Source organism: Urocampus carinirostris, chromosome 20 (assembly GCF_059441175.1).
Source record: "Urocampus carinirostris isolate Australia breed hairy pipefish chromosome 20, RoL_Ucar_1.0, whole genome shotgun sequence".
Classification (NCBI taxonomy): domain Eukaryota; kingdom Metazoa; phylum Chordata; class Actinopteri; order Syngnathiformes; family Syngnathidae; genus Urocampus; species Urocampus carinirostris.
Window position 1 is genome coordinate 6913306 of NC_142368.1, and position 23498 is coordinate 6936803.

Sequence of the window (23498 nt, forward strand, 5' to 3'; positions counted from 1 at the left end):
GCTTATATACAGGTGCGGCTTGTGTAAGCACAAAAGCGGTTATCCTCTTAAAATGTGGTGGGTGCGGCTTATAATCAGGTGCGCTCTATAGTTTGGAATTTACGGTACTACCTAGTGCCTTAAACTAAACGATGTTAAATCGACACTTACAGGGTAAACTTTTAACACTACCTTAATCTCAGTGAACATTATCTACAGAGTGTTAAATTGATACGTATAATTTTACTGTGTACTTTGTTGAGTTTGGTGAGTGACATTAATGAAATCACTCTTTATGTAATGTCGGAAACAACGTGTATTAGGATTATGACGTTGCTGTTCCTTGCCCCACCCCCAATCGAATTGCTCGCAAATGGCATGTATACTGGATTATTTGTTTCTCACTTGAGATGTAAGTAATGTATTCGCATTGCTCTAAAGATCCAAATTCTGATCCGAGTCGGACTATTTATTCCCTGCATGTATACATTGTGAATTATAGCCTGGGTGTCTGTAGAGAGAAACATCTAGAGAAATACTGCTTCCCAACTTCAAACAAACCTCCCAGGGAACAGAAGCCAGTTTTCCGATTGGTATGTGTTGCCGTGATTCCGCAAACTACTTATTTATCTGTAGAACCTGTTCATAGAAAAACTCCGCGATGCACCGAGGACGCTAAAGTCGAATCGCAAAATGGTGAGGAAAACTATATATGACTAGACTCAACTCAAATTTCTAAAGCCCTTTGAAAGTGATGTACACAAGTAAAACATAGTTAACAACTTTAAACAGACCATAAAATAATAAAAACACTTTTCATTTTAAGTATTTTTTCAATTAACTATTTTTTTCAATGTTTTATGCGGCCTCAGCAGACTTTAACTGAAGAGAGAGACAAATAGAAAAGAAAGACAATTTAACAAAGAGAGACAAATAGATAAAGAAAGATATAGAGAAAAAAAAGAAGACAAAGGAGGAAGAAAGAGACAGAAAAAAGGAAAGGGGGAAAGAGACAGAGAGAAAGAAAAAACAAGAGAGAGAAAGAGAGAGGGGTGGAAAACAGAGACAGTAAATGAGAGAAAGAAAAGGAGGAGGAGGGAAAAAGGTGAGATGGAGAAAAAGAGAGTGAGAGAAAGAGAGAAAGAAAGAAAAACAGTTCCATTTGTTTTGCGAGTGTCGCCTGGCTTTGGAGACATCAAGTAGACGTATTTCAAACCACAGCTCATTTATCTGTGGTGCTTCTCTGCGTTGTCTCGCGGGCCGGATTTAAATTTTCGATGGGCCTGGTGATAGGTTGGTCGTTTTGGTTGTAATATTTCTCAGAATTCACTGTGTGAATATAACTTGTTTTTATATTCCAAAACATAAAAACAATCTTTCACACACACACACACACACATGAAGTAACGTTTCAATAATCAGTCTAATTGCATCTCTTGTACGTTTATCAACCTTATATTCTTTTATTGTGAAGTGCTCATGTGTGCTGTTTCTCCCTGACGTATAATAAATCACGCCCACGTTGTGGGCGGGGTTCTTTCCCTTTTTATCAACATCATGGAGGACGTGAGTAAAATCTGCTCTTGGTATAACGATTAGATTTTAACATTATATGCATTTTATTTGTGTAAATATGGCCACGAAATAGTCTTAATAATGATTGACTTTAACACCTGGTCTGGCCCGCGGGCCGCATCTTTGACGCCCGCGTAACAAAATCTCCCCTCTTTATCCATCACATTGCCATCTTCCTGTCGAAGCGTCTCGGAGTATGTCGCAACCAATCGCAGCTCACCTCGCGTACGCCACATGATAAAAGTTGACGTCAACCAGATTTTTACATGACCTCGGCACTCTAGCGAAAAAGCACTCGGCATTACCTGAAAACTTTGAAAATATCTAATAAAAATCAGCCTTCAGCAGCATTTCAGTAAATGACACAAAACCCTGATGCGAATTTCTATCCCAGCAGCTCGCACAAATCAAAGTCTCAAGGACCAGTAACCAAAATAGAACCCCAAATAAAATCCCCAGGCAGCACGGCGGCACAGTGGTTAGCGCCTGTGCGGCACAGTTCGTGTCATGGGAACCTGTCGTGGGTTCAAATCCAGCTCCAGACTTTCTGTGCGGAGTTTGTATGTTCTCCCCGTGCTTGCGTGGGTTTCCTCCGGGCACTCCGGTTTCCTCCCACATTCCAAAGACATGCATTTCAGGTGAATTGGCCGGTCCAAATTGTCCCTAGGTGTGAATGAGCGAATGAGTTGTCTGTCCCTGTGTGCCCTGCGATTGGCTGGCAACCAGTTCAGGGTGTCCCCTGCCCACTGCCCGATGATTGCTGGGATGGGCGACCCTACTGAGGATAAGCGGTATGGCTAATGAGATGAGATGAGATAAAATCCCCATTTTTGTACCGCAAGGATGAGTACCACTTGTTCTTGTATAAACCCAGTCAGAGTAATTTGCTGAAATGATTCACAATTCAAAGCAGGTACACCTGATAGATTGTTCCACAATAAACCGCAAACCTTTTTTTTTTGCCCTGAATACCGATACAACTTTTTTTTATAATACCACTTCAGGCATTTCTGCAATCTCCTTTTCCGTCAAACCTCAAAAATCTGCGAGCCGAAACTGACAACAAGCAACGGCCGCCGCGTCTCTCAAATGTGGGTCACTGACAGAGAAGCGTGGTCAAGCATTCACCTGTTTGCGTGTGAAGCATATTAGAGGGAAAAAAAACAAACAACATAAAAAAAAGAGGTGTGGTAAGCCCTGCGCAAAGGATCCATAGGATGCCTGCGGGCGCCTGGGAATAATAACCCCACGTGATGGCGAACACTCGGCTAGCACGAGGAGATGCCATACTTAATTTATGGTCAATGGCGTGTTCATTACATCCCTAGATGCTGTTTGAAACCAGTGTTTCCAAACACTTTTGGAGCCGAGGCACACGTTTTTTGACTAAAATATCAGGGTGCCTGAATTGACAGGATTAAGTTTGTTATGATTACCGATGTGAATCACCTGTGCCCGCTCCTTTGGCGCCAACTGCCTCAGACTCTGATTGGCTCCCTGCCCCTATTTAAACCCACTCCTATCTGTCCCCTTTTGTCAGTCCGTCTGCGAACCTCAGTTAACACTAGGCAAGCCTTTTTCGACCCTGACTCCCACCTGTTTTTTGCTCCTGTCTGTCCCCCTGCTTCGACCACGTCTACTCTCCCGTCCTGGCTTTCGACTTATTTTTGTCCCCGACCTCATTTACGATACCAACTTTATGTAACATCCTTCATGCCGTCATTTCTTTGTGTAAATATTGTGTCAATTATAACTATAACCTTATTCTCCTTGTTTTATGACCTTATCTTCTCTGTTCCTTATCCTCTTGGTTTCTTTACCTCACTGTGAATGTGTGAACCTGGAGTGTCATGTCCAATTTCGTTGTCACAATATGTTAACCCATTTTGTAACAATGACAATAAAGGTATATTCTATTCTATTCTATTCTATTCTATCTACACTCCTTTCCTGGCTTACGACTCGCTTACGACCCTGACCACGTTTTTGCTCTCCTGTATTGTATTTTTAACCTGTTTTATTGTAAATATTTCTTGTTTTTCCAGAAAAATGACAAAATTGATCATCAAAATGAGCGAAAAATTGACCTTTTTTTTTACTCCATTTTACATTTCCTTTTTATTTCTTTAGTTCACATTAATAATGAAAGGTACATTGTGTAAAAATTTAACACTGGATGGCACTGTATTGTGTAATGCGAGCAAAAACTACTGCCAAATGAGCCCAGCGTAGCAGCTAGATGTCAGACAAACATGGCGGTGGTTACTAGATATGTTTTCCACTATGTTGAAGAAATACAAATTTCTCGACTTATGAACATTTATAAGAATTAACATTGGTATGATGGCGCATGTATTCTTGCCCATTATCTATTTTTTTAATTTTTATTTTTAACTGAATAAAGGTTTTTTGACCCGCTTGAGGGACTAAATATTACACATTTCCCCTTTAAAGGTACATTGTGTAATATTTCACCACTGCATGGCACTGAAATGTCTACTGCCAACGCAAATCAGGGCCAAATGAGCACAGCGTAGCAGCAAGACGCCAGACAAAGACAGTGGTGACTACTAGGTATGTTTTCCACTATGTAAAAGAAATAAAAAATTCTCAACCTGTGAGTATTTATAAAAATTAACATTGGTATGAACATTCTTTTATTTTTGCCTTTTATTCAGAACAATTTTTAACTGAATGACGTTTTTTGTACCACTTGAAGGCACTAAATATTGCACTGTCCCTTTAAAGTCATCAAAACAACAAAATCTTTATTTTATATTAGTTTTTATTTTTGTGCAGTGCGATCTTAAAAAGCTTCGTCAAACAAAATAAATGATCAAAAATACTGTGCTACCTTACTTTCAGATAATTAGCATATAAAAAGAAAAAGTTCTCTGCTGCCACCTACTGATATGGACAAGAGTTATAGTTATTTGGCTGCTCACCGGACGAAATGTCATGCTTGTTTGTGCAATTTCCTGTGGCATGCTAGACTATGTCTCAATGAACACTAGTGTGGCTCAGCCCACTGGTTGAAAGCCACTTTTTAAACTAAGGGGTATAGTTGTGAATCAAGACAAGAGGATCTACCACAAAACAAAGATGAATAGAACCAAAATAAATTCTAATTTCAATAGTTTTGTGTTAACTAATGAATTTGAATCTATCGTTTGGTTCCCAAATTCTGCTCCCTTTGCTGACAAAAACAAAAGCAAGCTTCTCTGCGCAGAAGCTGTAAGACTTAGCTATCCCGCTAACCAATTTGAGTCAGTTTTCTACTCGGGTGCTAACCAAAACAGCAGCTCCTGTAAAGAGAACATGAGCATAATTGCTATGTCGAGCACTTTTTTACAGAAAAATCTGCTAAGGGTATTAGTGATGATAATCACAATTCTAGCTTAGATTTGATGGTTGCTCCACAATGTTGTTGGGTGGACATAAATTGTACATGTACACAAGTTCAAAACGAGTTCCCTGCTGCATATTAACTAAGATATTTGTTTAATTCTTGTATTTGGTGTCTCCACAATATTTCCTTATCATTAACTTATTTTCTTACACTAAAGATCATTTTTATGGTAACAGCATACACTGCGGATGTCTTAATCATTTTGTCATAATAAACCCCATGGAATACATATTTATTTAAAGAAAGTTCTATTTAGCAATAGTTTAAGAAAAATACATCATTTGTGAAGTGTTCAGACAACATTAACTAATTTTAAATGTCAAGTCAAGTCATGTTTTATTGTGACGCCCTTAATCATAAAGAGTCTCAAAGGGCTGCACAGACCACAGATTATTGCGAACCACATATTATTACACCATCCCCTGATCTAAAACCTACATGAGGGTAAGGAAAATCTCAAAACCTCAGTCAAGTCATGTTCATTTGTATAGCCCTTAATCACAAAGAGTCTCAAAGGGCTGCACAGACCACAAATTATTGCAAACCACAGACTGTTATTACCCCATCCCCTGATCTAAAGCCTACATGAGGGCGAGGAAAAACTCAAAAACCTCAACATGAGGAAAATGAAGAAACCTTGAGAAGGGGCCGCACTTGAGGGTATTCCCCCTTCCAGGATGACCAGGCTGCAATGGATGTTTCAACACAGTTTTATCACAGTTACCATATAATTATATAAATAAATTGAATACTAATACTCCATCAATAATTTTCAAAATGTATCATATTATTAAATTGCTGATTTTTGGGGGGGATTTTTTTTTTAATTAATTAATTTGATTAAGTCCCCAGCCTCATGTATATGTTAAGGTTGTGGATGCCTAGATAACAAAACGCTCCACCATTTTTTCAGGGTTCATACAGGTGCTTGAAATCCTTGAAAATGCTGGCATTTAAAGTCTGTGTTTTCAAGGATCGGAAAGTGCTTGAATTTTGGGTGAAATACTTGAAAATGTTTGAAACTGTTACCATGTTTCACAACAAGTCTGCTCAAAAATGACGCTGACCCTAATCCCTGGTTGCTTCACTTTGCCATTTGCATTTCTTCCTTCGTGATTAACGGCAGCTGGCATACGTTTGCTGGGACGCGTCATCTCCCCCTACGGGACAGGTGCATGTGTATTGGTGCAAGGATTATGTATCAATTATGAGTTATGCAAAAACTTTCTGTAGGGTTTCCCAGTAGAAAATTGGAATTTGAATAACTTCCTGCAAGTGAAAATGCAAGCTACATATTTTACCCAACAACTATGTGGGGAGAGATTTGTGTCAAAAACAAATATATTTGCGATCGACTCCATCCATCCATCATCTGCACTGCTTATCCTCATTAGGGTCGCGGGGGTGCTGAAGCCCATCTCAGCTGTCTTCGAGCAGTGGGCAGGGGACACCCTCAACTGGTTGCCAGCCAGTCGCAGGGCACACAGGGACAGACAACTCATTCGCTCATTCACACCTAGGAACAATTCGGTTAGGCCAATTCACCTGACATGCATGTTTTGGGGAAATTGGGAGGAAACCAGAGTGCCCGGACGAAAACCACACAGGCACGGGGAGAACATGCAAACTCCTCACAGGAGGTTCGATCTCATGACGTCAGAACTGTGCCGCACACGTGCTAACCACTGCACCGCTGTGCTGACCTGTGATTTACTTAAAGTTCTAAAAATTATATGTCTTATATGTCGCAAGATTAAAAATTGCTTATGAAAATCACAGATGTATTTGTTGCTCTGCAAAACATATGATTCACATTGTATTTTTTTCTCTTAATGGTACGGGAGGATTTGCAAAAATTTGGCCATGAAAAAGGTCTACAAACCCCGTTCTTGGGGTGGTTCAATTAAGACTTTTATCCCAGTTTATTCAGTTCCTCACAGAAGATGTCAATATGAGAGTCCAAGTTGACATTTGAGGTGTGGTCACTCCACAGTGTTGTGTTTTATGATCTTATTACCGCAGTGTAAAGTTCACTGTGCAGTGTGAAAACGGTTTCTTAGGCAACAGTTCACATTGCAGTATATTCTGTCACATGGTCGGAGCACAACATTGTGGAGTACCGGTTTAATTCTATTTCCCCTTGTTGTTTGATGATTTAATCTCCATTTGGTCTATAAACACAAACACAAAACTCAGTTTATCCATTGTTTTTCTTATTCTTTTCAGAACTGCATCAAAACCCCTTTGATATGTATACGTTCCCCACTCCAGCCCGCTTTCGGAAGCCTCTCACGCTCCCCCAGGGTTAGACTCCATCGCACCTTGTGACTGACGACTCATTTGCATATCATTACGGCTTTAATCACTTGTCAGCGGCGACAGAAACAAGAAGCTTCGTCAGTAAGCGGTTATAAGCGCATCCCCGGGGCTAGCATCAATAACGCACTCATAGCAGCGGACATCTTTTTCCAATCGCAGCCCCTGTGTGGAAAAACTCCAATCCATCTTTTTTTTGACCTTGCAGGAGTGCTGCATGCAAGCACACACCTCAACTCAATTAAACGCCAGCGCCTTTTTCCCGTCTCCAGAGTTGACTGACAGCTGTGAAATCCCCTTTTACCTTGAGGAGGAGGCATCCAGCCTCGCAGTCAAAGAAAGAAGTCCGGCATGGGGGAGAAAACGGGAGCGGGTTAATGCAGGTGTCCCGCGCACGTCCGCCTGGCTTCCGGTGACATGTGGCCGGCCTCAGCAGCCCCGTCGATGCCCTTCGATGAGGGGGGGGAGAAGAAAAAGAGATCCGCCAAACCGGTAAGAGTGAGCATCGCTCGGGGCGGCGGGGGTGGGGGGAGAGCCTGCCTCACCTCCTCCCTTTCCAAAAAAAGAGCGAGGTGGGAATGGATGAAGAGAGAGGAGGAGGAAGACGAAGTTGCTTTTTTTGAACAGCAACGTCGAATGACTGCAGCCAGATGTTCCTATAATTCCTCCCTCTCTCTGGTTCCGTCCCTCTCTCTTAATCCCGATCGCCCGGGAGGGTCGCAAGCGTCATGGGCGCGCATTTCGCCGGTGCCTGTGTTCGGAATGGCAATGGCGGCTGCACAGAGAGCGTTTGTGCGCGGAAACAGATGCAACACACACACACGACGCCTGCCGGCCGCGCTCACGGCCCGGTGTCATCATTTATTCATGCACACGCAGAAAAAGAGAGAGACTGCACGCGCGACAGAATGCAGCATGCACCATGTTCGCCTTCTCTAAAACAGAGTTTCTCAAGTGGTGGGTTGGGGCCCAGGAGCGTGCCGCTGACATGTTTTCAGTGTTTGGCAAAATAATGCAAGAAAGAAAAATCTAAGAGTCAATTACATTCTTTAACAGTAGATGGCGATAATGCCCTGCAAATGCAAGCTAAAACCTGCAATTTCACACAATAGAAAAAGGTTGGTTAAGTTTTTTACACATGTTGGGCATGGCCAAACAGGGTTGGGTAGGGTTACTTTAACTTGATTACTTTCAATTACTTTTGGATGACTCCAATACCAAATATGCTAATAAAAGACAAAACAAACTAAATATGAATAAAATGACTAAATTTTGTGCAGGCTTGGGGAGTAACGGAATACATGGAACGGCAAAAAATGATGTTGGCAAGCTGTTTGGATTTATTTTCATTTTGTTTCTGTCGCATTTTATGTTAGTTTTGCCAGAGATCAAAGCCAGGAGAGAAAGCTTACCACGTGTTGTGAGTCATAATTGTATTCATATTTAGTTTCTTTTGTCTTTTATTAGCATATTTGGTATTGGAGTAATCCAAAAGTAATTGAAAGTAATCAAGTTAAAGTAACCCTACCCAACCCTGTGTGCAATTTATATAATATATATATATATATATATATATATATATATATATATATATATATATATATATATATATATCTTGATTTTAGTCACAGCTTGTAATCAGGCTCAGATGGTAGCTCCTCAAATCGGATCAGATTTGCAGATTTGAAGGCAAAACCCGCTCAGAAGCACAGCTGGAAAGTTTTGGTTTGGAGTAGTGCTTGAAATCCTTGAAAATAATTTAATTTTAACGTTGTGTTTTGAAGTCATCTAATTTAATTTGAACTTTGGGTAAAGTACTTGAAAATGATTGAAATTTTTCCCATGTTTCTTAACAAGTCCGCTTAAAAATGACATTGACGCTGCTCTCTGGTGGCTCCGCTTTGCTATTGCATTTCTTTCCTCACGATTAACGGCAGCTTGCATTAGTTTGTATGGCATTGTCCTATCAAGCGTCATACCTGCCTACTGGTCGCGGCGAAGAGGACAGATGGATGCTACGCCTACACAGGGCACTGTGATATGTGTATTAGTGTATACGTATCAATTATGGACATTTATTATGGGTCATGCAAAAAAATTAAGTTAGTGATTCCCTGTGTTAAATTAAATGGGAAGAACTTCCTGCACCTGAAAATGTAGGCTACATATAGAGGTTTGTTTCAAAAGTATTTACACACGTATTGTTAAAATCCACAAATGTATTCGCGATCTAAAGATCTAAAAATGATATTTTTATAAAAGCACATGTATAATTAAAAATCACATGTATACATTTGTTAGTGATAGGAATGAGAGGAGAGGTGTTGTAAAAGGATAGTGTAACGGGTGTAATAATAACTTTTGTTTTATTGAAATTCCTGCTGAAATATGTTGTATAGTTTGTGTGTAAGTGTCCTGCAATGATGGAGTCCAACAGTGCCACCTGCTGGTATGTGGTAAGGTATGGTTTGGATTTAGACTTTGCGACAGGAAGGTGGGGGTTTTTGGCAGTCTACAACAAGCTGCCAAAGGTAAGACACGACCTTTTGGTGCTCCGCGAAAAGTTAATTTTAAACATTAAAACCACAGCTGACAAATCTCTCAACATGCAGAGTAATGTGATTGATGTTGTCAAGCTGTTTGGATTAATTTTCGTTTTGTTTCTGTCGCCTTTTATGTTAGTTTTGCCGACGTTGGATGTTGTGCTAAAATGCTAATTCCCCTTATAGAGCTCAAAGCCAGCAGAGAAGCTTACCACGTGTTGTGTTGTGACTCATTCATTTGCAGGTAAATTGTACTCGTTTTTATACTCATTATTGTTATTATTTCTATTTTCTCATATATACAAAAAGGATGATGTTGGTTAAAATTCAGACTAAAGAAAAATATGTTGAATTCATTGTAAACGTTAAAAAAAAAACACTATACGATCTTTTGTTAAAAGTATCTTGTTAAAATGGATGTAAAAATGTATTGTGATGGTTGATATTGTAAAATATATTTTATGTAAACTGAAAAGAAAGCTCTTTGATATGTATTTGCTGGCAATCTACAACAAGCTGCCAAAGAGATCAAAGCCAACAAAGAAGCTTACCAGGTGTTGTGTTGTGACTCATTCATTTGCAGCAAATATAATAAAAACCTCATCATCCAGTCCAACGTGAATGTGGTTCTTTGGTGGGACAGGTACACCGCGGTTACAAATGTATAATTAAAAATCACATGTATAAATTTGTTAGTGATATGAATGAGAGGTGTTGTAAAAGGATAGTGGGATGTTTTGACGTGTTATAAGGGATGGGCAGGGCACCTGTATGATGCGGCAGGGGTAAACCAGTGAAAACTGTCGGGCCCTGCTGTTGAACAGAAGAGTGTGTTGTGTCACCCTGACCCGAGGAACATGGCTGATTTCTTGTGTCCCGTTTCATCTGGGGGGACGAAAGCATGACCCACTTGGGTGCCGAGGTACTTAACTTGTTTGGGTGTTTCGGTGATTGGGTCTGCAATGGTCAATTTTTTGTGTTTTTTGCTACTTTTTTCTTTTGCTTGTTTTTGTATACGTGTATGTCTTTCAGTCGTTTAGCCCTCTTGGGGGATATGACCAAGGTAGACAGATAGATAGATAAATTGCAGATCTATTTGTGGATCTGCAAGATACATGATTCACACTTGATTTCTTCTTCTAATAGTCTAATAGGCCTTAAAAAGTGATTGAATTTGGCTATGAAAAGGTGCACAAACCCTGAAAAACTGAGTTTACGTGCAGATCATGTGAGGGGTGAGAAAAACTCAAGGTGCCATGTTTTAAATCGAAAACAAGTCTGCTATTTTGAGCCAAAGCTGTAAATCCCAGTTGTTGATAAACTCCGAGTTCGTAAGCAGGTGCGTTTGACAGATGGGCACCGGTAGATCGTGACGCTTTAGGGATAAACCTAATTGAAAAGGAGGCAGTGAAATATAGGATGTTATTTCTGGGGGTTCTTGCATCTGTTAAAGCAAAGTGAAGGAGAGGATCAGTCGTTAGATAACTGTTGACTTGGCTGAAACTTAGAGCTCCCTTGCGGATGTGCTGGCACGATACGCCAATCTCTTCCCCGGTCCCGTTACATACCTTCGAGTCAAGTTTATTTATTCATCCTTTAATCACAAAAGGGTTTCTCAGGGGGTTTTACAAACCTTCGCTTAACAGAAAAAAATCTGAGGAAATAGTTGAATAAAACCTTAAAAAGTGGATTACTAAGAAGAGAAATGGCAGTAAAACAGATCAAAATCCATACCATGATCAAAGCATGAATGTTTACAAAAATATGACACAACTTTAGGGATAATGTATTAATATCAAATTAATCTCATTACTTGTCAGGAAGGACCAGAACAGAGCAGGAGACCCCAGAGCGTTCGTACAATTCTTTATTTGGGGAAGCGCAAGGGTTAGCGGGAAACGCGATGACAGTCGAACGTCAGCAGCAGCAACGCCGTGAAGACAACCTCGGAAGACGTAGCCAATCGTAGCGTGGGACGGAGGCAGGTCGAGTTTACCGGGACTGGAGAGAAGATCGTAGCGTGGGACGGAAGCAGGTCGGATCGGAGGCAGGCAGGCAGAATCAGGTAAACAAGAAGGCACATGTAATCGGGAGAGTCATACGGGGTACAGAAGTAATCCTCAGACGAAGAGGTCTCGGCGTAGCGTGCTTAAAAAGGGAACATAAACCAATCAGGAAGCGCATTCCAGCGCGCCAGATGATTACCCCAGGTGGCTCCACTTAGGTAATCATGACATTACTTAAATAATCTTGCCATACTTGGACACTGTTTGACGTAGTCTGAAAAAAAACAAAGTCAGCCACTTTCTTTGGGGAAGTTTGGAAATGTACAGAGGTCCTTCAAGAATCTTAGTTTTTTCATATTTGCTACCCAATTGGGTTAGTTCTGTTACTAGATAGATAGATAGATAGATAGATAGATAGATAGATAGATAGATAGATAGATAGATAGATAGATAGATAGATAGATAGATAGATAGATAGATAGATAGATGTTTTATTCATCCCCGTAGGGAAATTCACACTTCCAGCAGTATCCATGTGTTGAAAGATAAAATAATAAAATAAAGATATAGAATACAAAAATAGCCAATATAACGTTTTGCTATAGAGTATTTAAATAGTGCTACGGAAAATACACACTGTAATAAAAATAGGTTAATATGCAAATGTGGGGGTGGGGTTTAATGTGGGATTTTACTCCCCCGGGTGGAGTTAAAGAGCCTCATGGCATGAGGAAGAAATGATCTCCTCAGTCTGTCCGTGGAACAAGGAGATACTAGGTATTGTATGAGGCAAATAACAGGCCTTATTTCATTGCACTTTTTTATTCACGCTACAAAACAAAAGTATTTGTTCCATCAACTGATGGTTGTACTCATTTGTATTATTTTCCCTCATTTATTATATTTCTAACATTTTGCTTAATTTTACTGAATTTGAACAATTGTATCCTTCTAACCTAATAGAAATAGGGTGAACGTATTCTTTTAGTGCAATTTGTTTAATCCTACTGTCGTGTCCAGCATGGTCGCCGCGGTGTCCGGCTGGCCCCGCCCCCTGGGCACGGCTGCAGTAGATCAGCTAATTTGCGCGTCTGCTACTTAAGGGTGGGTTTTGGGTTTTACGGGTGCTGACTCATTGCATTTTCTGTCTGCATTTCCCGTTCTGTTTTGCTCTGTCCTGTTTTGTTTGAGTCGGAAGAAACCTGTGTTTGCACGTTTTTTTGTTAAAGCCTGTTTGTTCTGTCTTGTCCCTGAGTTTTGGACGACTTTTATTTTGGTAAATAAAAGTTTTGATCGTCAACGCAATTGAGTTCTCCCTTCCTGCCTCCTGCCTCCGTTCTGGTCTGGTCCCCTCGTGACACCTACTCTAAATAACGGGTTTTATTTTATTGTATTGGTACTTGTTATAGTAATTAATACAGTATTGGCTGCATTTTTACACCACAAGTGAGACGATATTATTATTTATTTTATTTTACATTATGATTCATTTATGGTTTAGTAGACACTCAAAATACAGAAGAGATCGATGGATTTTGAACTTGCAAGGAGAACAGGAGAAAGCCCAAACCAGGACGAGAAATTTGAAACTGTTCTAAAAGCCGGTATTTTTTAGAGTAACTTGTTTAATTTCATGATAATTTTAAAAGCTTTTTTTGTCACGGTTGCCATGGTGCCCAATTTGCCCCGCCCGTGCGGCACCAGCTGCGGCTCGTTGACAGATTGGCTTCCCTCCCATTTAAGCTCAGTGCTCACTTCCCCTTTGTCAGTCCGTCAACGAACCTCTGCACCCGCAAGACGTAGGTTTCCTGTCTGTGTTTCCTGTCCGGTATTGTTCCCGTCTATTTTGTCCTGATTAATATCGGGCTCCAGTTTTGTTCCCATCTAGTTTGTCCTGTTTCATTTCGATATCCAGTTTTGATATCAATCCTGTCTGTCCCGTCCTGTCCGGTATCGACCCCATCCGTCCGATATCTGCTCGTGCAATTGGTATCGATCTCGTCGGCCTCTGGCTTCCTGTCGTTCCACGCCAGACTGCTGTCTTACGTCTTCCGCCCAACGATCGCCGAATCACTGGCATGACTGTCCTATTTCCCGTAAAAAAAATTTGTATCAGAAAAGTCACGCATTTGGGTTCTCCTCCTGTTCCGGTTCTTGACATTTTTACCAAGAGCAATTGTGATATCCTTTCAGTAAAATAAGAAAAAAAATACTTCAAAAGAGCAAAACTGTCTGTATATTCCTCCAAATTTAGGAAATATTAGTAATGTTTCCTTATTTAGGACTATTTCTCACTGGACTTGCAATGAATGATCAGAAGCTTGCTAATAATCGAATGTAATCTAATGTCAAGCGTCTCTCTTTGAAAGTATTTCATTGTTTTTTTGGTTGAAGCCTTATGTATGTATAGTATTGGTGATATCGGGATTTGGTATCAGTATCAATGACTTCGGTTTAAGAAAATTCTAATCTGTAAATGATTGCAATTATTTGATTATCCTATAATTAGTATGTATTATTTTTTTTTGACATAATTAGCACGTAATTGCAAAGTGCGGATGTTCCGTAATAGAAAGAACTCAGAGTTGGAAAGTTGAAACGTAGCATTGTATTTAATCACTCAAAAAAAATCTTGTATAAAGGGGAAATAGTAATGAAATATAATTAAATTGTCTGTATTGTCATTAATATAGACGCTGTGAACATTGTACGCAACGAGATTAGCATGGCACTCCAGGGTAAACATGTAATAAAGACTAAAGAGAAAAGGCAAAGGTATTTACAACATAGTGATTAGAGACTGGTCTGAACTGTAATAATTTTGCAATGAATTACATAACTTTTTAAATGATTACTGAAATGTTTGGAAATAGTATTGAAATTAATCACTTGGCAATAAATTAGGAGTAAACAGAAATTACGTTTTGGATATTAGTAAAAAAAACACTGCAGGGATTTTGTGGGGGATGGTTTGTGGAAATAGGCTTTGGCATTATGCCTGTGAATTTCCTGGTGTAATTCTAGAAAAAAATGTATCAAATATCCCTTATTACGGGGGTCGGGAACCTATGGCTCACTAGCATGAGTACATGTGGCTCAGAGATAAAATTAAGCTCTGCGAATCTCATTTATAGTGTTCTAATTCAGATAATTCGGAGTCGAGTGTAGTGGGTGTATAGCTAATGTAGCGCTAATTGCATGAATGATTCGGTCCCCACTACAGTTTAAAGTCAATTGATGACACCAACAGACCCCATTTTGGCTGTACTACGCTAAAAAATCGTCCATAGGGAAGCTTATAAAACAATTTAGGCTCACTGTTGAGACACTTTATGATGATTTCCTTGCCTGCATGTTGGTTTAAGATCAGGGGATGGTGTAATTGTAACCTGTGCAGTCCTTTGAAACATCTTGTGATTAAGGGCTGTATAAAGTGACTTGACTTGACATGAAAACCCAAAGAAAAACTGTAAACAACCAGAAACGCAGCCAAGCATGCAGAGCAATTTGATTGGGTGAGCGCTAGGGACGGGCAGAGCTATGCACACGGCGCACTTCTTGGTGCCCAGTGCCGTCTGCACCAAACATAAATATGTTGTTATTCTAGTTTGCAGTATTTTGTGACGGTTTTACAAAAGAACTCTGCTTGCACCTTGTTTTGAAACCTTTATTTTTTTTTAAATCAAGTTTAAATTGAGCAGCACGGCAGCGCATTGGTCAACGCGTCCGGGGCACAGTTCTTGTGCTTGCTTGAGTTTCCTCTGGGCACTCCGATTTCCTCCCACATCCCAAAAACATGCATGTCAGGTTAATTGGCCGGTCCAAATTGTCCATATGTGTGAATGAGCGAGCGAATTGTCTGTCTCTGTGTGCCCTGCGACTGGCTGGCAACCAGTTAATGTTGTCCCTGCCCACTGCCCGAATATGGCTGGGATGGGCTCCAGCACCCTCGTGACCCTAGTGAGGATAAGCGGTGCAGATAATGGCTGGAAGTTAAAATTGAGCCTCAACGATCTGAAGTAATTGTGTTAAGTAGACAATTTTAAAGTGGCGTATTTGTTGATATGGTGACACAAGCTCTGGCATTATTCTTATTTCGTGAATTTTATCAAATCATCCAACGTCAGAGTGAAATATAATGCGCTTAAAATTTCGATTTTTTTTTTCTGGAGAGTAGGTTTAGTGGTTTTGCTGAAATTTTTCTTAAAATATATGGGATGGATCACTCAAGAATGTTTTTTAAATATTTTGCCATTATGGCTCTTTGTGTCAAAAAGGTTCCTGATCAGTGTTCCAATTGCGCACTGCTCGCACATTCTCAGCGCACAAGAAAATCTAGCCAGCGCACAAAAATGAGGGCTCAAAATTACTGATTAAAAAGCCACTTGAGTCAAAGTTACAGTGCATGAAGGTAAAAATACACGGGTTCCCCTGACGTTGTGTCCTAAATGCGGTATTTTGAAGTCAATGTCGAACGAAGTTGAAAAGTAAAGTTAGTAGAGTTTGTGGAGAACCGTCTTCTTCGGCTTAGCTCACTAAAAGGAACCGGCTCTTTCGGGTCCTAAACGGCTCTTCAGGTTGTTTTTGCTTCTTTCATCCCAACATGACCAAATCTTATGTAAAACTATGCACAAAATGACTTAAAAGAAGGGGGGAATAGAACAAAAAAGAAAAAAATACCAAAATGAAAAAGTAGTGAAAAGCTGGGAAAAAAAGAAGCAAAAGGAAGAGAAAAAATAAGGAAAAATTTAGAAAAAAAGCCAGAAAAAAAGAAAAGAAAGAAATGTAAGAAAAAAGTAAATGGAGAACAAAAAGAAAAAAGTAACAGCTCAGAAAAAATAAACCCAATGAGACTTTTTTTAAAGGAATTTTTAAAAAAGTATAAAAAACAGGGAAAAAGAAGAAAAAGTTTGTGTTGCATTCAAATAATTTCCAATGATATCAAGTGAATCGTGTTGCCAACATTGTACTTCCACTCAAAAATGTGATTAAGTACAGTTCTGTATCTTACAACCGACTAAATAAGCCCCCAAAAATGTTAATATTATGCGACAAAATGTCAGGAAATAAAAAGAAATGGATATCTTGTGAAAGAATTGTAAGAACAAACGACGTTTGTAGGCCGTACAACCTTTGCAATAGTACATGAGTCAATTCATTCAAAAGAGAAAAAGAATTTTGCATTGCCGAAAACTCAGCAAAATGTAACTTGATGTCAGGTTTTGGACATGTTTGATAATTATTTATCTTGCCACACTTGGGATTATGGTGGCTCACTGTTGTTTCAAGCGTTGCTCACCGACTTTGTGTGAACGCTCAGACCCGTAAGGAAAATTAGAGGGAACATTGTTCCTGACACTTGCCTTAATAGGTACAATAAATTCTTTCACTGGGTAAATTTGATTACTCAGCTCCATAAACATAGCTGTGTAATAAATCCGACACGCGTTGGGCGATTTTGAACCAGCAGGAAGAATTTCAATTCCTTTGATCCAAACGCTGACGGAAATCGATCCTAGGTCATCGTGGCAAGACCTTTATTGACCACTTCATTAGGCCTAGCGCCGAGTTTCTTTACATCAAGTGGCGACGAGTTCATCATCGGTCTCGAAAGGTCTTCCGTGTGAAACCGTCAAAAGTTTTCTGAATTCGAGGAGATCTTTTTTTGGCCTTGGAAAGCTAAGTCGTTACCTTGGAGTCCAATTAAAAGGCTCTACCGTTCACATTAAGGGTTTGTCCCTAGGGGGCAACTCGGTTCGTATCCTTGACTTTGACATACTTTCGAACCGTACCTCAGCTTTGTTCGCTTTGTTACACACATTGAAGTCCAATTACTAGCCTTTCAGGAGATAGACCACGTAATGTGCACCCGCCATCAAGATTTAAAACCCATTCACGCCGGGCACGGATTTTTGACGTATATAGCCGTCAGTCGTGTTTATATCAAACAATGGTTGATTTGATGACACAGCATATTGTAACAGGAGCGCTTTGCGGCTGATTACAACAGGCAGGGACTCAGCGGGTAGGAAGTGTGAATGTCAGAACCCACGATGGTGAGTGAGTCACCGGGACAGTTGGCAGGCAAAGAATTGTAATCGGCACGTCCCGGGCCTCCACACACAATGGGATAACGTCACGACATTGAAGTCCTTCTACCGCAACCTGTCCACATGATATAACTTTGTAGAATGTACTGTACCTTATGGCAGTGTCTTAAATAACGCCTGTCCGGACGCCCAAGGCGTGCATCTTTTACGTCGAATGGTAGCTTGTTACAAACGCTTGCTTTATTCGGATTTCGAAATCTTTGATCGGTTTGGAAATTTCGGTTCGTTCGGCAATTAGAATACACTGCAGCCAATGAGAAGCCTGTATCGAATAACTTCGTGCTTCCGAACTTTCCTGAACGTTATAAGGTAGTGCATTTGCATATCATTTTCCAAACTACCGTAAAATCCGGACTATACCCGAACTACAGAGCGCACCTGATTATAAGCCGCACCCACCACATTTCGGGAGGTAAACTGATTTTGTACATACACAAGCCGCACCTGTATATTAGCCGCATGCGCCCACATTGAAAAAAAAAACGCAATACAAACGAAATTAACCCATACCCAATACAGTCTAAAAAACAGAGCCGTCAACATGAACTGGAAATGATACCGGTACTTAAAATTTAATGCAGACCTGCAGAGTCCGGGTGCCCGTTGAAAGTAATCCAAGGAAAATTGTGTATATTTCCAAAGGTAAGGGTGGGAAAAATCTATATCCACTATTGTCGGCCACGTCCACAAACACGTCTCACCTTTACTCCACTTCCCGTCAGCCCCCGTTTGCCCCGCCCCTTCTTTCTCATTTGCTCGTACAAAACATATCAGAATAAGTCTCTAAAATAAATACATTACAAAAATATACAGTTGCAATTACATATTATACATGGTTACACATATTTACAAAGAAAGACGGTACACCGAGAGAGTTTTTAAAGCTTTAATAATTATATTATAACTTTCATCCCAAACCATGCCTGTGAAGGGTAGCAAAACGCTACTAACAACACGCTCGCAACACAGTAGACAGCTCTGTTAAAAAAACATACCGTACTCGTAGTAAGCACAGTTAACCGTCCTCATCTTCCTCCTTGAAGCTGAAGCAATCAAAGTTGGTTTCCTTCAGTATGGGAAAGAGACTTTGCCATATAAACGTCGCCCCACGCTCCCTTATTCAACAAAACGCTAGCATCGCGCTCGCAAGGTAAAGTTTACGTGCGGTAGCTCTGTTTCCTTCTATATCGGACTTCTCGATTGCGTTTAGCTTGAGAGTTGCGTCATGTGCCTTTCTTTTTTCCATTTGCATAATGAGGATATGTCAACGCTAATTTAATATGTGCACAAGCTAAGAAGTTGCAGTCTAAATCTTACCTTTTGTACTCGAGCGCCGCTGGCGGCCGTTAGAAAAATTACATAAATTGGCCGCATTACTGAATAAGCCGCAGGGTTGAAAGTTTGGGAAAAAAGTAGCGGCTTATAGGCCGGAATTTACGGTAGACGCACAGAGAACACAAGAAAAATTGATACGTGGTTAGGAATCGAGCCAAAACCTCAGCCCCAGAAGAAAGATTCAAAAGAAGCTAACTCAAATGATGACGCAACAAACCGTAAACGTACATTAAAAGCATTGTGGAAAGAGGAGTTCACGTGGCTTGTAGCAGACGACGCAACGCAAACATTGCATGAATAAAGATTACCGGTAGTAAATACAGCTACTTACTGATGGCAGATGGAAAACATGCAATGAATGTTATAGGTAGATTTATAATAAACTTAATTTTAAAGTGTTGTTCTGTTATACATTCTGATTATCAATCCTTAATACTTTGCAACAATATTTGGTTTTGTTTTGCTATTAGTCGTCTTATTGTGATTCAAGTTGTAAAAAATGGGGCAGGCAACTTTATGGCTGGACAGAGTTGTCTGACCTGGTGTCCGGCAACTTTTGTCATGAGTTTCAGACACTGTTTATGGTCTTTAATAAAATATCTGCTACATTGAATATGGCAATCTAAAACAATTTAATTTGGTTCAGAGGTAAGATCAGGCCTAAAAAAATCCAGCACGAACCAACCCTAAGCAAACCCAAATTTTTGTATTTTATTTGTGAAGACTCGGGAGAAGTATTCCCCTATACAAGCCCAAGTGCCCTGACGACAGATGAGTCGGAATCGTAACAAGGGGATGGAATCCATTGTGGATACTCCATAAAGGAAAATTTTGCAAGAGAGAAGCCCGGCCCAAACGTAATGATTGACATCTTGGGCCCGACTTGACCAGGATTTCAGGCCGGGCTCAGATCTTACCTCTCATTTGGTTGGACTCATATTCGATTCATCACGATAGTAAGTGGAAATATTCGACTCTGTCCAATTCTATCCACCTGTATCTTTCAAATTGTTTTGTTTTATAAATTTAGAGCGCTTCAAGGATTGGTCGATTTGGTTCAACTCGGGATTGATCTGATTCAGTATGAAATTGAACTCTATTCAAATCGATGTATCTGTGCCTTTTAAGATGATTTAATAAGTATCTCATTGAGAATTCAACGATTCAATTCTGTCCGGATTCGATACACATCTGGATTTTGAATTCTAAGGATTAGATTTCTAAATTGTCGCATCTGTTAAAAAAATACACCCCTAGTTGCGCTTCGCCAAATTTGCCAGAAATTCCAAAGTGTGCCTTGATAATCCTTTAGAGATCTAAATTACGGTAAATGAAATCGATGTCATGATTACTGATGGAATTCACCTGTGCCCACTCCTTTGGCGCCAACCGCCGTGGGTTCTGATTGGCTCCCTGGCACTATTTGAACCCAGTCCTGTCAGTCCCCTGTTGTCAGTCCGTCTGCGAACCTCTGTGTATACAAGACTAGCCTTTTCCGACCCTGACTCCCACCTGTCCCGTTTTTTGCTCCTGTTTGTCTCCGGCTACAACCTGTTTTGATCCCGACCACGTCTGCTCTTCTGTCCCGGCTTACGACGCATTTTTGATCCCGGCTACATCTATTCTCCCGTCCTGGCTTACGACTCGTTTCCGACCCCGACCACGTTCTGCTCTCCTGTCCCGGCTATCGACCTGTCTTTCCATCTCTGACACCGCCATCGCCCGCTACGGAAGATGCACTTCCGTTATCGGATCACAATCCGATCGCGAGAGCGACTTGCTTCCCGCGTCTAGAGAGCACCGGATCGCGGGCGCTACCCTTCCTCTTTCCTTCAATAAAACTTGTGAGAAACCTAACGCAATTGGGTCCTGTTTCCGTTCTGGTCCTGACAATCAAAACGTATAAATCACATACATTAAATAGCAGCAGAAGTTATCGCGCACTCTATTTTTAGGCGTGAAACAATCCGTCTCTAGAAAATTAAACCCCCCCCAAAAATAAACAAGTGCTTCCTTAAAAGTGGCGAACTTTAACCAAAACGTAAATCTATTTCAATTGTTGGAACGGTATATAAACACACAAAGACTCACTTTTAAGCAGCTGTAGCCTAAAATACTAGTCCTCGAGTCAGTTTTTTAAGTCAAGTCAAGTCATGTTTATTTGTGACGCCCTTAATCACTAAGTGTCTCAAAGGGCTGCACAGACCACAGATTATTGCAAACTATGGACTATTATTACACCATCCCCTGATCTAAAACCTACATGAGGGCAAATACTACACAGATATTCTCATCTCATCTCATTAGCCGTACCGCTTATCCTCATTAGGGTCGCGGGGGGGGGCTGGAGCCCATCCCAGCCATCTCCGGGCAGTGGGATATAAGTCAGTGATTGTCAACATAAAATATAGGTCATTCATATGCTATAGAATCTAAGTGTGTTTTAAGTTTAGATTTAAACATTTCCACTGAGGTTGCAGATCGAATCTCAGGGGGAAGAGCATTCCACAGCACCGGGGCCCGAATGGAGAACACTCTCGAACCTGCAGATCTCTTCTTGGCTCTTGGGATCACTAGTAGACCAGCAATTTCAGAGCGAAGGCTCCAGACCGGAACATAGGGCAAAATTAAATCTGAAAGATATGAGGGAGCGAGTCCATGCATGATTTTGTATACTACCAACAGAACCTTAAAATCACATTTTAAGCTAACAGGGAGCCAATGCAGGTTAGCTAAAATTGGGGTGAGCAAACTTTCTTGTCTTAGTTAAAAGCCTCGCTGCAGCATTTTGTACCAGCGGAAGGCTCTTGATTTTGGACTTCGGGAGACCAGAGAGTAGTGCATTACAGTAATCGAGGCGGGAGGTAACAAACGCATGAATTATAATCTCCGCATCCGACTGAGACGGCATAGGGCGAATTTTAGCAATGTTGCAAAGATGGAAAAAAACTGTTCCAGTAATATTCTTAACGTGTGTTTGAAAGGACAGATCGGGGTCAAATACGACACTTACATTTGTCAATATTCAGAGCAGTTTTTGAGAACAAGTCACTGCATTTAGATGGACCAATACTAACATTTTGGTCTTTTCAGAGTTAAGGCGCAAGAGGTTGAGTGACATCCATTCTTTTATCTCAGTGAGGCAGGCCTCCAAATGTCCACAGTTTAGTGTGGCAGATTCCTCCATCGGAAGATATAGTTGGGTGTCATCTGCGTAGTAATGGAAACTGATATTATACTTGCGAATAATATCACTTAATGCAAGCATGTAAATGCTTAAAAGAAGGGGGCCAAGTACTGAACCCTGCGGAACACCACAGGTAACACTAAAGGGCACAGATGTCATTTCACCATAAGAAAAGCAGTAGTCTAATGCATAAAACAGTAGACTATGAACCGATATGCACAGACTTAGGTAAAAACTGCTGTCAGCAGCTGCTCACACTCACACGCTTAATCGCTTACGTCACATACTTAAAGTTACAAGTTCAGTGGAACCTCGTTTTTCGAACGCCTCTCAGTTCGAACAAATCGGTATTCGACCAAAAATTTCGAGAAATTCTTGCTTCGCTGTTAGGTCAAAAATTCGAAGTTCGAACACCGGTAATGCGTGAGTGTGTACGCTAGAGTGCGATGCTGAGCAGCGTACGGGTGGAGAGCGTGTAGATCGCCCCCACCCCTCGTGACCAACTGTTATCACGTGCGCACTGGCCTCTTTTTGCTTTCGCTTTTAATATTGGTGAACGGAGTGTTTTAGCCCCTAATTATGCCTCCGAAGAAGGTCGGTGCAAGCAGGACAGGTGAAAAAAGAAAAGTTGTTCGTACAACTATTGCCTTTAAGAAAGACATAATAGCTCAATATGAAAGAGGTGTGCGAGTTTCCGATCTTGCCTGCGCCTTCTGCTGACCACCACAAAGGTAAGAAATCCTTTTTATAATTTTTTTCTTTATCTTTTTTTTTTACATGTTCGTGTTAGCGTAATCTTTCGTACGGAAGATTACGATAACGCGAACGTACGATTAGCCTGGGTTAGCTTCATGTTAATGTTAAATATTCATGGTCAACATTCAGGGTGTTGGAACAGATTAGAACGATTTACATTATTTTTAATGGTAAAAATGATTTCGGTGATTGAACAAATTGGTTCTCGAACAGGGTTCTGGAACGGATTATGGTCGAGAACCGAGGTTCCACTGTATTCCCATTACTTTTTGTGCTTAAACC

The 23498-nt window shown here is 40.6% G+C and overlaps 1 protein-coding gene and 1 long non-coding RNA gene across 2 annotated transcripts in view; both read right to left on the bottom strand.

The window, feature by feature from the left end:
* lrfn5b (leucine rich repeat and fibronectin type III domain containing 5b) overlaps positions 1–8097 on the bottom strand; it is a 40216-nt gene extending 32119 nt beyond the window's left edge. Inside the window, exon 1 of the mRNA XM_088325109.1 lies at positions 7584–8097. The gene's annotated coding sequence lies outside the window, so the exon portion shown is untranslated. The remainder of the gene's footprint in view (positions 1–7583) is intronic.
* Positions 1–23498, bottom strand: part of LOC148346107 (uncharacterized) — a 255697-nt gene that overhangs the window by 121726 nt on the left and 110473 nt on the right. The gene's annotated exons all lie outside the window — the stretch shown is intronic.